Genomic DNA, 9065 nt, shown 5'->3' on the forward strand with positions numbered 1-9065 from the left:
TGCACTGTAGATTCTATGATTGACTCACTGTTCCGAACCCCATTAATCAGACTCTAAATGAATGGATTTCAGAAATTAGGATTTGATAATTAATGAGAACATTTAGAATTCTCTCATCATTATAATGAGATAAAGACCTCGAAAAAAGGATAATAGTCTCAAAACATGAGAACGCACATCAGATAATCCAACCTCTTTTATAATAGATCTGAATCCCATCTATTCCCCCATTTCTCACCATAACAGTGCATCTCTTTCATTCACTGGCAGCAGTGAGAATTTAACCCATTTGTAAAGATTAGTACTGGAGACTCATGATAACAGCCAGAGCAGCTAAAGGAACAAATAGTAGAATGGACGGCAAGCTGGCTTGAAAACAGAAAACAGAGAGTAGAGGCGAAGGGGATTTACTCAAACTGGCACAAGGTGCAAAATGGTGATCCACAACGAGAGGTGTTGGGGAACCACTGTTTTACACTGTTTACCTCAAACATTTGGAGTCTAGAATCAGAAAAATTCAGTGAAGTAAACCTAAAAGTTATCTAAACCTAAAATTATGACAGAGATAGACAGTGAGAAGATATGGAAAGATACCGATAAATGTACAGAATGGGTTTGTAATTGGGATGTGAACTTCAATTTCAGAGAAGCTCGGCCAGATTCTTCCACCCCAACTCAGGCCTGAACCATGTCAGGCCGGCTTTAGAAATGAGCGCACAGGGCCTGATTCCGGGATATTAAGAGTCAGCGGTGCTGAGGAGGAGGTTTGAAGGGTTTATTGGTGTTACACGGGTGGGGACAGGGGGATGAAGATTGGGGGCCTCACTATCATCTCCAGAAATAGGCCCAATGTCTCAGTGAAGGAGGGAGATTTTAACTTGATCACCTCAGTGTCATCCTGCCTCTGTCTCCACCTCAGGCCTGCTGAGGTAGGTGGCAAGCTTGACTCCAGCCTGGCCACTACTCCCTGTCATCAGGATAGTTCAGGCAGGCACTGCTGCTCAAGAAACGGGAGAATGACATTGGGAATTCCTCAATTCCCAACTATCTATTCAACCACAGACACAGTATCACCTCAATGGATTACCTTCCTGCTCCCACACAGTTACCGATGGTGTCCCCCAAGGATCTATCCTTCGCTTCCTTCTATTTCTCACCCACATGCTGCCCTTCACCAACATTATCCAGAATCGCAGCAGGGACAGTTTCTGAGCTGCTTTGAGCTGCTCTCTCCTGTGGTTATGTTTGTTTCGACAAAGATCCTCTTTCTCACTGACCAGTAGACAGACCAAGAGGGATCTTTGCCACTCGTGTTCACATCAACTGATTGACAAACAACTTTTACAGCTCACCTCTTTCAGCCCCTCAACTCTGTTTCCCCATTCTATTGGATTGTGGTTGATTTGTCATTTAACTCCATCTACCCCTGCAGGCTTCAAAATACACCCAAAATGGTGGGTGAATTTACCCCCGATAGCCCCCCCAAAACCCCAGGTAAAATCCAATCACCATGGTGACCAATGAGAGAAAAGCCATCCTCATGTGTGGGAGAGACAGAGGGGGTGATTTTACCATTTTCATTCTAAGTGCTGGGTGGATATGAAACTGGGAGTGTTTCAGATCCGTTTTCTGGGCCCGTTCTCAGGAGCCCCCATACGCACTCTGCCTATTAAAAATATCAGTGAATCCAAATCTCGCTGCAGAAGCCTGTGGGCGGGGCTTACCACACCCAAAACCCTGCAGCTCCGATCGGAGCCTCCAACTGCTCATGCACGGTTGCAAAAAAAGATAGAATGCTGCTCCCCTGCCACATCCCTCCCAGGCCAGATAATGCCTCCCCTGGTCCCCATGGACATTGCCCCCCTCGAACATTACTGATGGGGGGGATCCGCTGTGATTATGCACTGGGATCGGTGGGAAAGGAAGGAAGGAGGCGATTGGGGATGGCCATCCGGGGTGAGGGGTTGGTATTGGGCCTGGTCTTCAGGGGCGGGGGGAGGTATCGGGCCAGGCCATCAGGGTAGGGGGGTACCAGTCGAAGCCTTACCTTCTCAAACTTAAGTAGGTAAGTTGAAAAAAAGCAAAAAGCCCAAAACCGGGGCCATTATAGACTAAAAACTGATAGAGTTTTTTCACCAGGAGACACAGTCCAAGTGCGAAGTTTTGGAAACAGCACCCCATGGGCACCAGGAACAATCCTTTTAAGAACAGGGCCAGTGTCCTATACGGTAAAGGTTGGAACAAGATACTGAAGAAACATGTAGACCACCTACTCCATCAGGAGCTGTTGATAGAAGGAGCTAACACAGCAAGGATGCCATCTGGGACCCCCAGTACACTGAGGAACGACAAAGCAACTCAACCAACGGGAGGCTGAAAAACATCCTGTGAGATTTCTGACTCTGACATGGAAACAGCAGAGGAATCTCAGCCAGGAGTCGTCATTGAGGAAGAATCACCTCCAGTGATACTTCGACAGTCATCCAGAAAGAGACACTCGCCGATACTGTATGCCCCACCTGACCAGGGGGAGTGTGAAACAGAGAAAAGATTGTGGGTCGAAAGATGAAACAGGCCCTGGCATCCAAAGCGTGAGGGAGACCTCTCGGACTCAGAGATGGAGGGGTGTGATAACCCCCAGGACTTGCAGGGGGGATCACTGATTGACCTCCCTGGAGGACGCAGTGAATATGAGCTCCTTGGGGATTGGTAATCAACTCGCCAGATGGAGCTTGTATACAGAGTCCTTTATAAAGCAGGACCCTGAGTGGGTCCATTATTGCATTGTCTCGGATGGCACCTGTTTGTGTTCACCACAGCCTTGTGGTTTTGTTTTACTTTATTTGGTGCAATGAAGCACTGTTCCTTTACATCCAACTCCAGGAATTATTACAATTGTAAAAATAACAACTCATGTTCATTAAATATTTCCCTGTAAGTCACTTTCTTATGAGAAAGGGGTGGTGAATATGTGTACATTGGTCTCGATTGTGTTACCAAAACCTGGCACACCTTAAAACAAAAATATTTTGGATGCTGTACATTTACTGCTGAATAAAATTAGATCGTAACTTCGTTATCAATGGTTTCACTAAATATGTTTATTGCTGTTCCCTTTTAACTTGGAATAGCTCCAAGAGGGAGAATCCAGGGCACAATGCCAACTAACCTTCATAAACATTTTGGCTGCAAGTCTCTTCTTTCTCTGGGTCATGGAGCTGCCGATGTCTGAATTTCAGGGTCTTGTTTAACCTCTGTCCGCACCAGCTGCCAAGGGTACACGTGGGCACCGAGGTTTAAGATGGTGGCATTGTTTCTTGCCACATTCTGCATTGGTTCTCATCCATCTCACACCCATCAGCGTAACTCACCTGATATTGGGAACTGCCTGGCCACCCATCCCACAGGACCAGGGGCCGAGTTTAAACAGCATCATTACCGCTCCAGCAATATACTCAGAACATCCCCCCTGTTATCACCATGGACCCACACAGTCACAAATACGCCAGTTAAAACTGAGAGCATTGGCGACCTGGGCATGGAAGAGGCAATAAATGATAGCTTGAAATTTTTATAGATTATAATATTTGTTTGGTCGTACAGAACTTGAATATTACTGAAACAATAGACATGCTACTGAAGCTTTTCATCTTGTACTCATCAGGACAGTCACACACTAATTCAACCGCAAAGGCAACAACAATTTATACCACTTGTCAAGAGAGTGCCATTTGGTTGCAAGTGGTCTCTGATTGGTCGAGCAATTGCCATGGAAAATTGAACAGAGAACAGAGAACAGTTTGACAGAATCCTTGTGGGTCAGTAGGAGCAGGAATAGCCCTCCTCACCCCTTCAGGGATACCTTAGAAACATAAAAATATAGAAACCAGATGCAGGAGTCGGCCATTCGGCCCTTTGAGCCTGCTCCACCATTCATTTTGATCATGGCTGATCATCGAATTCAATATCCTATCCCCAAGTCCTCCCATAGCCCATGATCCCTTTAGGCCCAAGAGCTATATCTAATTTCTCCTTGAAAAGACAACATTTTGGCCTCAGCTACATTCTGTGGTAATGAATTCCACACATTCACCACTCTCTGGGTGAGGAAATTTCTCCTCACTTCAGTTCCAAAAGGTTTACCCTGTGGTAATATAATCAGGGCCTACTTATAAGGCTGATTAAATTGGATATCCTAAATTAAAGAATTGGGCTTATTAAAATCAAAAACAGTCAAACCTCGGGCAGGCAAGATTGACTAGGGTCACCTATAGTTCCTGCAGTTAACCTATAAGGTAACAGGTTACATGTAAGCAACACCATGGAGATGGACCATGGGGGCGGACCCCGGTGTCCTGTCAGGCAGACTTCAAGAAATCCACTGGGTATTGTGATCCCTTCCCAAGGCCTCATATGCTGGAAGTTAGAGAAGTTTCTGGAAAGGTGGGGAGGGAGGGGAATAAAGGTACACATCTCAGGCACATCAGCAGCAAAGACTCGATGAGGGAGGCGACCTTGACCATCCAGAAGACTGACCAGAGAAAGAAGGATGAAAGAAGCTGCCATCGAGACTCACCTTCATATCGACAGACCAGAGGGACTTAGAGATTCGGGCCGGCAGTTTAGCCAAACCATCTTTGCAGGTAGTACACTTGAATCTGGGGTATCCTCTTGTTTTATGTGGTAATTTAAGGGTTAATACTATTATTATTCATAAACTTATTGAACCTTGAGTTGTGTTTGTCCTTTTTCCATCTTGCAAATAAGGGCACTGGGGTAAAACCTTTGAGTAAGTAATCTGGTCGAGTCAGGCAACTGAGAATTAACAGGTACAATATTTGGCACCCCAGACGGAATTTTGATAAGAAGTGATACGCTGCTCCGAATTCGAAACTTCAACCCCATATTCTCAAACATTCCATCTGAGCCTGAATTAAGAGAGCAGGTTGCCCCAGCTCACGGCCAGTCTTAAGTGAGTGAAGGACTAATACAGATTCGACCAGTAAATTGGGCCATAAACCTGGTGTCTGTAACATGAGGTGGACAAACTGTGTAGTTAGAACTCGGATAGTCAAGGGACTTTGGGTAAAATATATGGGAGGGAAATAAGTGAAAACTGGACCCCTACCCCGATCTCTCACCTATACCCGCGTGACGAACCCTAAAAGGGAATAATTATGGCCAGTCATGCTGAATGGGAGGAGGTCCTCCGTGTATATTTGAACCATGATTGACCCAAATGGGTGCAGTGGGGTTACGCCCCAAAACCAGATCTGGGATCTGAGGGAGAGAATTGTTGGAGTCATGCCCATGAGAAAGTGGCTAAAAGGGCTCCCAAGCTTAGTAAGGAAATTGCAATCGCCAATTTTCCAGAACAGCTCCGTGGTAGAGAAATGGAAATTATCCGGGTTAAACGGGAGAGAAAGGCCCAGGTAACCCAACTAAAGCAGGATTTAATGAGTGCGACCACGCGCATACAACAATTCGAAGTGGAGGTAGGCAAATGAGAGGAAAGGAACCAGATTAATATGATACACATGCGCCAGTTCCAGGCTCAATGTGGTAAAGCCTACCAAAAGGCACAGCACGCTGTCAGTGAGAAAGAGGCCATGTTGTAACAGGTAGAGGAAGTTAAATGTAAATGCAGTGACCTGCAGGCTGCAGTAAAGGTTTTGCACCAAGCAGGAAATGAAAATACTGCCCACGCAACAAACCACTCCAAATGCCTGCACAAGGTTGAAGATTTAAAATCACAACTATCCATAAAAAGGGGTGTAATGCATGCATACACCACCGAAACCGGGGATAGTGATCCAGGGGTAGAGTGGGGGGGAATTAGAACAGGATGCCTGCCATTCTGCAACAGCTCGTGCCACTGCCGACTGGGGATCCCCACCTCCATTCCCGGAAATGGAACCAACGGCACCACCTAATCCAGCTCCCATCCCGGAAAACTCAATCTCAGCCCCTGGTCCTGTTTCCATCCCAGTAGATCCCACCTCTAGTCTGACTGCTATCTTACTAGATCCCATCCCAAGTCTGATTCCCATCCCGCTGATTCCAGTCACTAAACCAGTTCCTGTTCCAATGAATCTAGTCACCATCCGACAACAGAATGGACAGAACCACAATGTGACTGATGTAAGTCTGTAAACCATGACCCAACTCACTGACAAAGCTAAAGCGATTGGAGTATTCAAACCCTCCGGGGATCCACCTGCTCTCTTTGACCAGATTACCCAATATTGAGTTTTAAACGGCCGAGATGAGGCAGAAGAGGTTAAAATTATTCTGTTATGTTTAAGTCCCGCCATCCGTTCCGTCCTACCCAAACCCCAGAATGTGGCTGGGGGAAGCCTACCGAAAATGAAGGCAGCCATTCTGGTTGCCATAGGCTACAATAGGGATGACCCGGTACAAAGCTTAAACAACAGCCAACAAAAGAGAGGGGAACGCCCGACGGCCTATGATGGCCAACTATGGATCCAATTTGTTGGGGTTTTCGGCCAATTAAATCGAGTATAATTAAAGGCACACCATGGACCACATGGATCTGGACCCTGATAGCACACGCCATCGAGGAGAGTCTGAATTGTGAGAATTTTGACTCCGATGATAACACACACAAGAGTGGGCCATCCACAAAATGATTCGCGTGTGGGAATGGGAAGTCAGACAAACAGACAACCCCAAGTCCATGAAACACGGAAAGATGAATCCGATCCACCCAGACCTGGCCCCGGTTTGGCCTAACAAAGGGGGAGGTGGAAACACGAGACTGGGAAACTCAGGGCACCCACCCCCATACACTGCTGCCAATCATCGATACAGGGAACCACAGCCCCACGCAGAATCCGATATTTTCCCAACCCCAGCTACAGGGAACAAGATAAAACCAACACCAGATATCCATTCCCACAAGCACTGTGTTATAACTTGCGGGCAACCCAGCCATTTTGCCCGGGACTGAAGGGCACCACCCAACTTCAGGGGAGCAGCAAACCCGAGCACCCATACACCCCTGCTGATCACTGACACAAAAGAACTCAAACGGGGAATTAGAAGGGCAAAAAGGGGTCATGAAATGTCCTTGGCAGACAGGATTAAGGAGAATCCCAAGGCATTTTATTCATACGTTAGGAACAAAAGGGTTGTCAGGGAAAAAATCGGACCTCTCAGGGACAAAAGTGGGGAATTATGCTTCGAGCCCAAAGAAGTAGGGGAGATCCTAAATGAATACTTTGCGTTGGTATTCACAAAGGAGAGGGATGTACTGACTGGGAGTGTCTCGGAGGGGAGTGTTGAACCGTTGGAGAAAATCTCCATTACAAGGGAGGAAGTGTTCGGTTTGTTAGAGAATATAAAGACTGACAAATCCCCAGGGCCTGATGGAATCTATCCAAGGCTGCTCAAGGAGACGAGAGATGAAATCGCTGGGCCTCTGACGCAAATCTTTGTCTCGTCACTGGACACAGGTGAGGTCCCAGAGAATTGGAGGATAGCTAATGTGGTCCCGTTATTTAAGAAGGGTAGGAAGGATAACCCGGGTAATTGTAGGCCGGTGAGCTTGACGTCCGTGGTGGGGAAGTTGTTGGAGAAGATTCTTAGAGAAAGGATGTATGCACATTTAGAAAGGAATAAACTCATTAACGATAGTCAGCATGGTTTTGTGAGAGGGAGGTGATGCCTCACTAACCTGGTGGAGTTTTTTGAAGAAGTGACTAGAATGGTTGATGAGGGAAGGGCCGTGGATGTCGTCTATATGGACTTTAGTAAAGCGTTTGACAAAGTCCCTCATGGTAGGTTGGTGCAAAAGGTTGGATCTCAGGGGATAAAGGGGGAGGTGGCTAGATGGGTGGAGAACTGGCTTGGTCACAGAAGACAGAGGGTGGTAGTGGAAGGGTCTTATTCCGGCTGGAGGCCTGTGACTAGTGGTGTTCCGCAGGGCTCTGTATTGGGACCTCTGCTGTTTGTGATTTATATAAATGATCTGGAAGAAAGTATAACTGGGGTGATCAGTAAGTTTGCGGACGACACAAAATTGGCAGGACTTGCAGATAGTGAGGAGCATTGTCAGAGGCTACAGAAGGATATAGATAGGCTGGAAATTTGGGCAAAGAAATGGCAGATGGAGTTCAATCCTGATGAATGCGAAGTGATGCATTTTGGTAGAACTAATGTAGGGAGGAGCTATACGATAAATGGCAGAACCATAAAGGGTGTAGATACGCAGAGGGACCTGGGTGTGCAAGTCCACAGATCTTTGAAGGTGATGTCACAGGTGGAGAAGGTGGTGAAGAAGGCATATGGCATGCTTGCCTTTATAGGACAGGGCATAGAGTATAAAAGTTGGGGTCTGATGTTGCTGATGTATAGAACGTTGGTTCGGCCGTATTTGGAATACTGCGTCCAGTTCTGGTCGCCACACTACCAGAATGACATGGAGGCTTTGGAGAGAGTGCAGAGGAGGTTTACCAGGATGTTGCCTGGTATGGAGGGGCTTAGTTATGAGGAGAGATTGGGTAAACTGGGGTTGTTCTCCCTGGAAAGACGGAGGATGAGGGGAGACTTAATAGAGGTGTATAAAATTATGAAAGGCATAGATAGGGTGAACGGTGGGAAGCTTTACCCCAGGCGGTGGTGACGTTCACGAGGGATCATAGGTTCAAGGTGAAGGGGGGGAGGTTTAACACAGATATCAGAAGGACATATTTTACACAGAGGGTGGTGGGGACCTGGAATGCACTGCCAGGCAAGGTGGTGGAGGCGGACACACTGGGAACGTTTAAGACTTATCTAGATAGCCATATGAACGGAGTGGGAATGGAGGGATACAAAAGAATGGTCTAGTTTGGACCAGGGAGTGGCGTGGGCTTGGAGGGCCGAAGGGCCTGTTCCTGTGCTGTATTGTTCTTTGTTCTTTTGTTCTTTGAAACACATGCCTGCACAGGACAAAGCTCCAACCCCTGAGACCGAGAAGCATGCAGAGCCCAGCCCAGAGGCCCACCCCCACAAGCACAATGTTGTAACTGCGGGAAACCCAACCATTATGCCCGGGACTGTAG

The sequence above is a fragment of the Mustelus asterias genome, chromosome 19 (assembly GCF_964213995.1).
Source record: "Mustelus asterias chromosome 19, sMusAst1.hap1.1, whole genome shotgun sequence".
In the NCBI taxonomy this organism is placed as follows: Eukaryota; Metazoa; Chordata; class Chondrichthyes; order Carcharhiniformes; family Triakidae; genus Mustelus; species Mustelus asterias.